The sequence below is a fragment of the Aricia agestis genome, chromosome Z (assembly GCF_905147365.1).
Source record: "Aricia agestis chromosome Z, ilAriAges1.1, whole genome shotgun sequence".
Classification (NCBI taxonomy): Eukaryota; Metazoa; Arthropoda; class Insecta; order Lepidoptera; family Lycaenidae; genus Aricia; species Aricia agestis.
The window spans coordinates 34,282,371-34,295,367 of NC_056428.1; positions in this window are offsets into that span (position 1 = coordinate 34,282,371).

Genomic DNA, 12,997 nt, shown 5'->3' on the forward strand with positions numbered 1-12,997 from the left:
GAATGGCATGCATCGCATTGTCACATTGCAATGTGAACTGACCCTAAATCTTATCGTATCTACGAAACTCAAGATTGTCTTGATACTACCTAATCATTTCTTAGTCTAAAGTTATAAAAATATATTTTCAACAAGTGTTTTTGTAGGTTGCAGAATCTTTACGTTATTAGAAAAGAGATGTAAATAAAATAGCTAGGCATGAGTAACTTTGCAAGGTAGAAATTGTCTCAAAATTCAAATCCAGATATAACATTAAGAATTAGAAGCGCATATCTCGAACTCACAAAACCACTTCTCGAATAAGTTTTCAATAAACAAAAAACCGGTTGAAAGTCTTTACAAACGACATTAATATGGAAATATCAAGAGCCGACGGAGGACTATCTAAAGTTTATTAACTTCACTAGAAAATCCAAACCTGTAGTGTCCATACCTCTCAACAAGGACTATCTTGTACCTCGATTTTGATTGGACATTGGACGAGGAAAAACAATGTTTGATATTTTAAATCGTGCTTTACTTTTTGCTTCATTAAATAAACTGTCATTTTATTATACGTAAGTAGTTTAATTATTATGTATTATATTATATACGAAAGTGTTATCTTATATCTGTAAAAGAGCAATTCTTGTATATATGTCGCAGGCCGATTGTATATTTAGCCGTATTACATTACGGCTAGCTGTTTTAAAAAACGGCGCCGTTTTGTAATGCGGCGTGTCGACGTTTAGCCGGATTGTAATTGCGATACGTTCTTCAATAAGGCGGCCCACGTTTACCCGCATCGTACTCCTACAGCCTACTTAAGTTATAGGGTGACCATGATCGTAAAATAAAACAATGTTGAAAATGAAAATCAATATTTTTACTTATTACAAATATAATTATGATAGTTACTCACTAGCTAAATAAAATATTTGGCATTAGACATTTTTATCCTCAATGCTATAAATCACAATTCACAAGGTACTGCCTAGTATACAAAACGGCGCCGTTTTTTAAAACGGCTAGCCTTAATGTAATACGGCTAGCCGTAATGTAATACGGCTAAATATACAATCCGCCTGCGACAAATATAAATATTATATATTATGATTGGAATCTCAGAATCGGCTCCAACGATTTTCATGAGTATATTTTTCGGGGGCGATAAATCGATCTAACTAGGAATCATTTTTAGAAAATGTCATTTTATTCGTGTTTTATCGAATACCGAGCAAAGCTCGGTCAAATAGCTAGTAAAACATTATGTGAGCAGAACACTTTGCCGTCATTGAAAGATGACTGTTCTTTTTGTGGCTTTAGCTACATCAAATCGATGTAGAACTTTCGGAATCGATCCAAATACTTCCTATTTTATAGTGTTATTGTAGTTATCTATCTTCTAATTTAATATTTAATGTATTTCGGGTAAAATAAGATAGATTTCAAATATCAAAATCCACGTTCCTATGTGCACGTTACACATATCATCAAATTTAAGGACTTTAGCTACAAACAACGCGACGAGAGGACTTTATACATTAGATCAGCGGTTCTCAAACTTTTTCGAGAAGCGCTCAGGGCTCCGCGGATCACACTTTGAGGCTGCATCAGATAGGAAATGCGTCGTTACAAGAATGTCAGGCATGAAAATGTCCGTACCACAATCCCATAGATCCGTTTTGGGTAAACTAGTCCACTTGACATCGGACAACGTTTCTTCTGAGAATTTATGGCGTGCCACGGAGCCGGTTCTAGATGGTGAGAAAAGGGATTTGATCGTACGTACTACGTAGGACGTACAATGTACTTGCGACATGAGGTAAGAAGATTTTTAAAGTGGTCACTTTTTAGTGGCATTTTGTAGGGCTCTCACACACAGGACCCGATCTAGCCATATAGCCGCTCCAGACAAAGATCATTTTCGCCGCCCTTTACATATACAGGGAACATATTTGTTGGGGGAAAATGGGAGGAACATTTAAGTAAAATACTCTAACATTTCCACTAGCAAACTTAAGATAGTTTAGCTCGTAAAATTATCAAACTTAAGTGGTGGATGGCTAGGTTGGAAGATAGGAATAAGTCAATTTCGCCGCCCCTCATTTTTGCCGCTCTGGACAAATGCCCGGCTGGCCCCCCCTTAGATCGGGCCCTGCCCACACAAAACTGCGAATTCGCATCGCGTCGTAATGTAATTTTCTTTATGAATTTGGTCGCAGATATTTGCGATGCGATGTAAATTCGCAGTTATATATGTACCTATGTGGGGAGCCCTTAAGATGGGTCAAAAAATTGAAAGTCACATCATCCGATCTAAATTAATTCCTAAAATAGAGAAAGTAGACTCCGGCGCATCTTGTACTGCCACTAATAATATCTCCATCTCTTCTGCTCTTTCTATCTGCTCTGCTGTTTCGTTTTCAGTTCTGTCGGCAGAGCTGGGGTACAACCCGTTGTTTTTTATCTATATTCTGTGATTAGATAACTATCTTATAACAGAATATAAAAAAATAACTAGTAACCACTAGTGAAAAGTGACCAAAAGTGATCAGTGAAAATATTTTTTCCAGCCCTAATTTATTAATAACTTATGATTTTAGTTTTTTTTTTTTTATTTCTTGTCCCCTTAGCGTCGTCAGGGCTTGTTGTTATCTTTTAACTTTATATACTTACCATAAAATATTCAATATACTATATAGGTACTACATAAAAGTTCTTCTTATATATAAAATTCTCGTGTCACAATGTTAGGCCGCGTACTCCTCCGAAACGACTTTACTGATTTTAGCCAATTTATATGCATATTCAGTGGGTCTGAGAATCGGCTACTGGGTACTTTTATGTTGATAAGTGCATTTGTTGAATAAATAATAGTAAATTATTGCAACTCGAGACTGACAGCGACCATTGTTTGTGCGACGGTATAGCGATGGACGTTGGAATGGTGACTGTATACTTATTTAGTCACTTCAATAAAATAATACAGCCGAAATACTTTATAATTATGGCAAAGAAACGTTTGCCGGGACAGCTAGTATACATATAAAATTACAATTTACAAATGTCAAAATAAAAACAATAAAAATAAAAATACGGCACAACGTTCAACTACCCTAATATTCCACCTTAACAATCACAATAATTTACTAGAATTTCTCTTGTTTGTAACACACACTATCCTCTTACAAAAAGAGAGTAACAAATCTCTATTTTTACCCCCCAGGATGGCAGGCATATTCTCACCCGTCATCGATGTGCCCAATTTTTGCTCAATATCATATCTATTGCTAGCAAAAATTGGACACTCGAGTAACAGGTGAGGAACCGTCTCCTCAATTCCTGGCTGACACAGGCAGCCTTCAGCTTCAATCTGTGCAAGTAGAAGGCGAATCCACCGTGTCCAGTCAGAATTTGTGTGATGCGGTGTGTGATGTCTATCTTTTTGACTATTTTGTATGCAGCAGCGGCGCTTGGGAAAAAGAGCTTCGTGACTCCGGCCGTCCCTCACACTTCGTATCTCCTGTTCCATCCCTCAATCGTATCCTCTCTCAAAATGCGCTTAACGAATGAAACAGGACACAGATCGTAGTCAGGTTTCCTTCTAAATCTCAGCACGGCCTCCTTGGCTAATTTGTCAACCCTTACATTCCCTCTCAACCCTGCGTGCGCCTTGATCCACAACAGGGAGACCTCCCACCTCTGCAATGCAGCTTTTCGGAGGGCCGCCTTGCACTACCAGGGAATGAGGGGAACTAAGGATGACAGCCTGGAGAGCCGGTCTGGAATCGCTAAGGATACCGACCTTCGCCATTCCACTCTTGCAGCCTGCAGGCTATGCTTACTGCTCTTTGGAGCGCTAGAAGTTCGGCTTGATAGACGGTGCAATACGGCGACAAAGCAAGCTTGCCGGCCTTCGTCTCGGCCTCGCCCATACGGAGAATAACTTATAATAATATAATATAATATCTATGGACGCTTCACACCACGTCAGTCTGGCCCCGTGTTAAGTACCTGAAGGACTTGTGTTACAGGTACCAGACAAAGGATATATATTTAATACTTTTTTTATACTATACATATATTTAAGATTTTTATTATATGATACACATATTTAATACACATCCATGACCCAGGAACTTTGAAAATCTTTTTGTTCCGTCGGCGGGATTCGAACCCGCGACCCCCGGCTTGAGCTACCAACGCGCTCACCACTGAGCCACAGAGGTCGTCACTTATGATTATAATTTATAACTTACGAATTTCTATAGTATACTATAGAATGTATACTATAGAAGGTATACTATAGACTGTATATAGTATACATTATCTACGTTTTTCAATAAATCCGGTCATTAAGTTTTAAAGCTTGCCATAGGTTAATTATGAATTTTTCATAGCAGAACATAATTTACATTTTTCAAAATGTAAATTATGTTCTGACCATAGGTACCTAAATTATGAATGAAATAGAGTCATTAAGTTTTAAGCTTGAGACAAGATGTTTAGATTAAGCTTTAAAGCCATTAATTAAGTCGATATTAGCAGCCACTACGAGTATTGCTGGACAGCTGTCCAGCAATAGTGGCTTTTACAGGTTTCCTTTTCAGCGCAGGAAACCTGGAAAAGTTATCTAACTTTTCCAGGTTTCCTGCGCTGAAAAGCTTTTATTCAACACGTTATTATTCTACGAATAATAAATATTATACAGTAATCTCTAACTAATAAGGATTAATAAGAATTAAGTAATGCAAAGTCTGCTTGTCTTGTGGATATTTATTTTGATCGAGGTCGAGCGCGTGTTCAGCGATCAAGCTGGGGGTCCCGGGTTTGAATCCCGCCGACGAAACAAAAAGTTTTCAATATTTCTGGGTCATGGATGTGTATTAAATATAGATGTAATAAAAAATAATGTACTTAAGTATAGTAAAAAAGTATTAAATGTAATTTTCCGTTCCGTTGGTATTCGTAATACAAGTCCTTTAGGTACTGAGAACGGGACCAGACTGATGTGGTGTGAAGCGTCCATAGATATTATAATAAATTTATATTTTTAACCGACTTTCAAAAAGGAGGAGGTTATAATAGGTATGTGAGGAGGCTGTGGAATTTTTTTATTTTTTATTTTGCCTTTTAGAATTTAGAAACGTCGAATGACAAAGATACGGACCTTGAATAGGTATGCGCTGTGTTAATATAATACTTACTAGTAAATAAGATGTTATTCGTAGTTAATGTATTTCACTTTTTCTCACGCTAATAAACTCCAATTTTCAGTCACACATAAATCATCACAAAACTTATGAAGCCATAATCATAATAACATTATAATAAAAACTCTTTTATCGGCACCGAAATAACGGTTAAAGCAATCAGTACAAGTAAAATATACGTTGTGAAAAATTAAGGTTAACGGCACGGGGAGCGGCAAGTGCAACATTTTTTTCATTAAAGTCGCCAACTATGGGGCCCACATACAAATGCGTTGGACGCCATCGTCACAGTACAAGTAATATGTAGTAGACTAAGTTCATACTAGATCGCATAAGCCGCAACCCGCGCGTCCACACTCGCGTGACTGGCAAGACATCTGTATGGCGAATGCTACACACTCGATATTTATCAAAATGTATTTTATCCATCTAAAATACATGATACGCCAATTTATTCATCCGATAAATATTGAATAAAAATCCCAATAAATATCGAGCGTACTCGGCATTAACGTCGCATGCGCGTACTTGTGTCATGCCTCATGGCCCATGGGCAATGGCATTACGGCCTATCCATATCTCCACGTCACGACGTCGTCGTCGTCAACGTGGAAGGGTGCTGTAACGTGCCACGGTACGTAGACGTGACGTGAAAATTTACGTCAACGTAACGTCAATATGCACGTCACGGTGTAGCAACATTTTACGTTATTTTTTTCTTAAATCTCTTTCTCCGTCTTCTTAATAATATCATACCTAAGCAGAATTGGGAATATGCATTGTGCGGTCCATATCTAGATAAGTAGTGAACAATGTAGCAGTTTTACAAGGCATGGTAACGTACAATGTTGCTACACCGTGACGTGCATTTTTACGTTATGTTGACTAAATTTTCACGTCACAACGTACCGTGGCACGTTACCGCACCGTTCCACGTTGACGACGTCGTAACGTGGACATGTGGATAGGCCCTTAGGGCCGGGACACATAAACACGATACATCGTGTCGTACCACGATGCGGCGCCGCTTCACGATGCGACGTCGCGTTGTGGGAATCTTCAACGAACATTGTAAAAACTACGTCGCGACACGACGTCGTATCGTGTTAATGTGTCCCGGCCCTTACTCTACTGTATGATATTTATAATGTAAAATCTACCATTACTGTCTGCACATATTAATTTTGACTCAAGGAACTCGGTTCAGGCACAGACTACAAAACAGTAACGGTTTGGGTCTAGAATTAAGGTCTAAAAATGTTTAACTACCAGCCTATAGTATTGAACTTTTGCGAAAAGCTTATGAAACGCTAAGTGCATGCTTTTTGAAAGATATTATCTTATATCTTTAAACGAGCAATTCTGGTATATATATATATATATATATATATATATATATATATATATATATATATATATATATATATATATATATATATATATATATATATATATATATATATATATATATATATATATATATGGTCTTTCAGCGCTGCTACTTTCACAGTGAACTCCCTACAAGGAACACGAATAAATCGATCTAGCTAGGAATCATTTTTAGAAAATGTCTTTTTATTCGAGTTTTATCGATAATCGATAAACTGAAAATATGACTCTTCCTGACATCTATTAGCGAATAATAAAACTATTTTGTGGGCAACTAATTGCTTTGGATCGTTTGAGGATAGCGTTGTTAAGTAACACGAAGTCAATGAGTGTTTGCTATACCGAGCAAAGCTCGGTCATCCATGTACTGGAAATTATAGAAGTAATAAACATTAACCCCCTTACTAATAAACGCTGTGTAAGCTTTGAATAGTTATACAGTGTTTTGTCTTCTTCAATCCAATTAAAAATGTCACTTGTGTGACAAGAACAAAACACTGTATAACTATTCAAAGCTTATACAAGGTATAAGCTTTGAATAGTTTATAAGTAGTTTATAAGTATTTAAGGATCATCCATAAGCATGACAATGGCATGGTACCGTAGGTAAACATTTTTCACTATTCAAGGTGGACAGTAAAATTTGGCCCCAACTTCTTCGAGTTCAATGGCCTCAAAGAGGCCATAGCGCTTACAAAGCGAGGACCAAAAGAGGCCTACCCGAGTTGAGTTCAGTTAATTAAAATCTGTTTAGCCAGTCGAAACTAATAAAACATTATCGACCATTAAAACGCTATAACCTCAATGTGAAAAATTTCAACGTTTCCTACCGAATCCCATGGGAACCGTACAGTTTTGGCCAAAAATAGCTACTGCTAAGTACCGATGCACCGGTCGATGGCATAAAATTCCACAGAAGATTATGTATGCAAGTGTAGAGGCAAACTAAAAAAATATTATGCAATAACAATATGTTTTCTCATTCCCATGTAGCGTACATTTTGCGTATACGTTTAACTTGTAAACAAGTCGGGGAGTGATTATTTTTGCATCAAGAATCGGACTGGTACCACAGCATTCTCGCAAGTCGCAACTCGCAGCTCGGAGAACCACTAACCACATGTACTTACTGATGTTAGGCGGCTTTCACACTAGCAGCTTTAGCTATAACGGCGTTATATTTTAATGATTAAACTTCAATTTCATGATGAGGACATAATTTAATGATGAATTAAACTTCAATTTAATGAAGTTTGACAGGTAATGTAATATGTATAATATATTATATATCAAAATTTCCATTTAATTACAGTTAAGTAATTTATATTTGTTTTTGGATGCGGTAGAAAATGTGATTAAGACGGTTTTCAATGTTTTTGGCCATCGTAAAAATGACGATCGTGTATCGATTTTTCCGGGAACAGCCGCAGCCCCTAACATGACAACATGGTATCGAAAAACGAGGTGCGGATTACACCTACTGTTGAAATTTTGATCCTGAAAAGTTTTAAGCTATTGAACAGCTTTTGTCGCGAACTTTGAGCACGGCGACCGAAGCAAGAAACAAGAAACCGTGACGAAAATAAACCTAACACCACCACTCCGACCGGCACAGCGGTCCGGTGTTGAATGCCGTGCATCGCTTAACATCGTTTCAGTTCGGCAGACTTCGGCACGGTGTTTGTTTGCGTGAGATTAAAGTTTAGACGTATGCGATTTATAATTGCATAAGTTGATAAAAAATGCTATACAATTGCTTAACCAGTCCCCGAGTGCCACACCCTTTTTTTTATTTGGACCTATCCTAAAAAAATAACTATTATGTCATATCAGACCCGTAGCAGTGCGTTTTATGGCGCTGTACTTGAGCATAGCTCAGGAACAAGTGAGCTTTCATACGTAGGTACCATCGAGGAAGTTGATTCAGCTATGCAATTGACAGACCAACGCGACGTTATTTGGTCGAATATGTCAATTCAATGTTAATTGTGATCTGTCAGCTGGGTTTGACGTAACGCAACCAAACTACTTAGGTCCCCGATTTGCATAGGAATCAACTTCTCTGATAGTACCTACTAACTACATAATATTAGCACTTAATTTTAGAATAAGGGTCAATTCAGACCTCAACGCGATGCCTAGATGAATTTCTAAAGTATGGATGTGAAATAAAATTTAAATTGTGTGAGACTTCTTGCAAATCTGTCAATTCAATACAAATTTAGAAATGCATCTAGGGGCTTTACGGTCAATTCAGATATCATCGCGTCGCGTTGAGGTCTGAATTGACCCTAAAGCTCCTAGAATTTGATATTATAATCATTTCAAGACACCAATTATTTCAATTTATCTAAAATCAGCTTAAAATTGGGCTAAATATTTGAATGTTATTCGTAATTTTTAAGTAACACAAAACAAAATCTACCAAGTTAACAGAGTTTAAAGCCTGATCGAAATCAAAGCGCCCTAAACCAAGAACTATCTAGAATTCAATTTGACACATTATTATTATATTATCTAGTACCGCATATTTCGCACTGTGAGTCATGGCCCTACGCCGAACCGACGCTACGGCTTGCAATTGCATTCATACCATACATGGCGGCGGCTTAGGCTTGCTACACACATAGCGATTGCCGAATTAATTTTCATAGACTGCAGATTTAAAACGATTTATAAGGGCATAATTCTCAAACCTCGAAGATTACTTTGATTTCAGCTTGCAAGCAGTTTCAGCTGAATGTACAGCCAAATGGTGGAGCTACCTAATTTGGTTGGGTTATTTTTTTTATTCAAAACATACAAATCATACAATGATATTTCAAAGTTACAAGAAATCTTGCCGCAAAAACTATAATGAGTTTATCTGGACAAGATGTAATGTTAAACCTAGCCGGCAGATGCCATATGCCTAGGAAATAGGAATCAATTTCTTCAATGGTGCTAGGAGACGAGAAAATACAGTGCCAGACTCTTTGCTACGTGCTGAAACAGCGTTAAGGGCCAACCCACGCGTACCACAACCACACCACGTCGCAACGATAAAATGCCGTCAAATCGTTGGTTTATCTAAAAAAAAAACACTGATTGGTCGGTTTAAGCGCCCCACAACAACATCTTCTCTGATTTGTTGAAGACTTGACGTTTTAAATGTCATTTCATTGTCACGCGTTGTTTTTTTTTTTTTTGGGGTCGTATTTGTAAGTGAGCTAGCAGTTTTTGATATTTTTAATGTGTTGAAAATTGCAGTTGGACTTGAAAAACAGTGCGAAAAGTTACCTAAAAGTGTGTCTGTAAATACAAAATGACTGATACAAGACGTAAAATTAGTGCTGATAGTTCAACAGATCCAGAAACTAATTCTGAGGTTATAGTTGAGATAAGGAAAAGGTTAAATAAAAAGTAAAGTTCCTATGAAGAGGCATTGTCATTTCTTACCCTTTATAATTCTATGGTGTAAACTGTAATACATCTAAGATACATATAGAAAAAGATAGTAACTAATCAGAATTAGAGTGGGCCAGTAATCAAAAATCAAGCCAATCAGCGTTAAAAATGTGCAATGTTACTAAGGCAACTCGCGTTTTCGCAAAAAACCTAACTTTTTTTAGAAAAATTGAAAAATATAAACAGCATTATCTAATTATCCGTGTTTTCGCGAAATCCCTAGAATTTTCGCGATAATTCGATTTATTAAATAATCCTACGACATATATTTATGCATTGCTCGATCCATACTATACCAATATTGGTACATGGTATGGATTATGCTACTTTTTATCGCGAAACATAACCCGCAAGATCACTGCATTTTGCATTCGCCGCTTGCTAAATTAATAATATACAAAGTTAAAAAGTATTTTTTATAAAGTTTTTAACAGTTACACATTATTCAACAGCAACTGGGTACATAATAATTTAGCATTTTGTGGGCCATTCGGCTCCATGTTTTTTCTCGTTTACGCATAATTTTGTCGAATGTAGAGCAGACAAGTGTTTATAATTGCGGACTTGTAACAGAACTTTCTTTGCAGTTATAAATGAATGTAAGGGTCAGTTCACACCCGACGCAATTTTATGAGAGCTATTTGAAATGTAACTTTATACCCTACTTTTTATTTTCATAAATACGTTTTGAATGCGTATACAATACATATCACACGTTCACACCTACGATTCATAGTAGTAAAGACAAGTTTTAGGGTGGGTTGCACCAACTACCTTTAACTATAACTTTAACTTTAACCATAACATAATGTCAAATTAACTGTGAAATCCCTAGTAAAAGTCCATAATGAACGCCATATTTGACGATAACCTTAACCTTAACTATAACTACGCCTGGTGCAACCCTTAGTCTGTTACTGTTTTGGGTTCCATACCCAAAGGGTAAAAACGGGACCCTATTACTAAGACTTCGATGTCTGTCCGTCTGTCTGTCTCTATATCTACCTCCAAGCTGTATCTCAAGAACTACTATAATAGCTAGACTTTCAACGATTATATATATATCTGCTGCTATAACAAATAGTAAAAACAAATTAAATTAAATATTTAAGTCGGTTTCCCATACAACAAACATAATAATTCTCATGCCGCGTTTTCGTACTTGCCAAGGCTTGGCAAGCATCCTCAAGGCACAAGCGTCCGCAAATCTCGCTTTTCATTTGGAAGTCGTTTACGCGCTTGTGAATGCGTCAATGTATTACGTACACGGTGCATCCAAGCAAGGGCCCTTTGATCTGTCTCCAAAAACCGACACTACACCGGATCGGATACAAGCGTCCACAAGTTGAACGCAAGCTGAACCAGATACTCTCTTTACACGCTTGTGCTTCTGGACGCTGGTCAAGCCTTGGCAAGCATGGAAAGGTAGCAGTATAGGTAGCAGTGGTAGTACTTTATTTACAAGTATTGGCAGCCCCATAGGCTGCAGTAGGAGTAGATAGATAGATAGATAGATAGATAGATAGATAGATAGATAGATAGATAGATAGATAGATAGATAGATAGATAGATAGATAGATAGATAGATAGATAGATAGATAGATAGATAGATAGTAGCAGTAGGAGTAGATAGCTCGTAGCTGTAAAATTTTCACCTCTGTTAAGAGCCCTATTGGTTAGGTCGATAATTTACAAGTATTGGCAGCCCTATATGTTGCAGTAGGTGTAGGTATGTAGGTTGCTGTGACCGGCCATGACGTATCCGCAACCGATGCGCCCGATGTAAACACAGCAAGGTCGACCGCCATATCCTAGAGCTTTCGAGCTTTTTCCGTCGTGTAACTTTCGAGCTTTTACCACAAACAAATATTTAAATGTAGGATGTTTATATTGAATATTACATGAAATTTTATTTTAATTCTTACAGCAAACAAAGTAGTGGTTTAGTATGTTTTGTTGTAGAGTTATTAAGCTTTTTTCACACACAAATCATAACAAAAAAAAAAACAAAAAAAACCAAAAAAATAAATAACAGAGACACATACGAATATTAAATTAATTACTTATGTTATGTGTAATGCAATTACAAGTTTTTCTACTTGTTCTAGATTATTAAAAGTTTTTTAGGGTCAATTCAGACCGCAACGCGACTCGTATATGCATTTCTTATGGATTTGACAGATTTGCATGACGTCTCATCTCTCACGCAATTAAAATCTGTCAATTCAGCACTTTAGAAATGCATCTAACCGCGTTGCAGTCTGAATTGACCGTTATCATAAATAAATGACAAACGTTTTCCAGTTTTTTTTTCTGCTGCACAGACATTACGTCCACATTTAACTTACATGCTTTACTTTGATAGTTTACACAAAGTAAAAGCTCTAGGACGTAGTGCGTCGCGACGAAAGCACACTTTCGAGATTTTCTGAAATTTCATAAGGACATAACGTTTAACGCACAAAAGCGACGATTACGGTATTGCTAGAGTAAGGGTGCGTTTCCATCGGCTATGGTGCAAGGAATATTTTGTGTTTTGAGAACTAATAGAAACGCAGGAATGTGGTTAAACGATCTTATATTCCACGAGCTTTAGCCCGCGGCTTCGCCCGCGTTAGGAAGTATTATATACAAACTTTCATCCCCTATTTTAACCCCTTGGGGGTAGAATTGATCAAAATCCTTTCTTAGCGGATGCCTACGTCATAACATCTACCTGCATGCCAAATTTCAGCCCGATCCATCCAGTGGTTTGGGCTGTGCGTTGATAGATCACTGTGTCAATCAGTCAGTCACATTTGAGTTTTATATATATAGATTGGTTTTTTTTAATGAAATAAGGGGCCAAACGAGCAAACGGGTCACCTGATGGAATGCAATTTCCGTCGCCCATGGACACTCGCAGCATCAGAAGAGCTGCAGGTGCATTGCCGGCCTTTTAAGAGGGAATAGGGTAATAGGGGAGG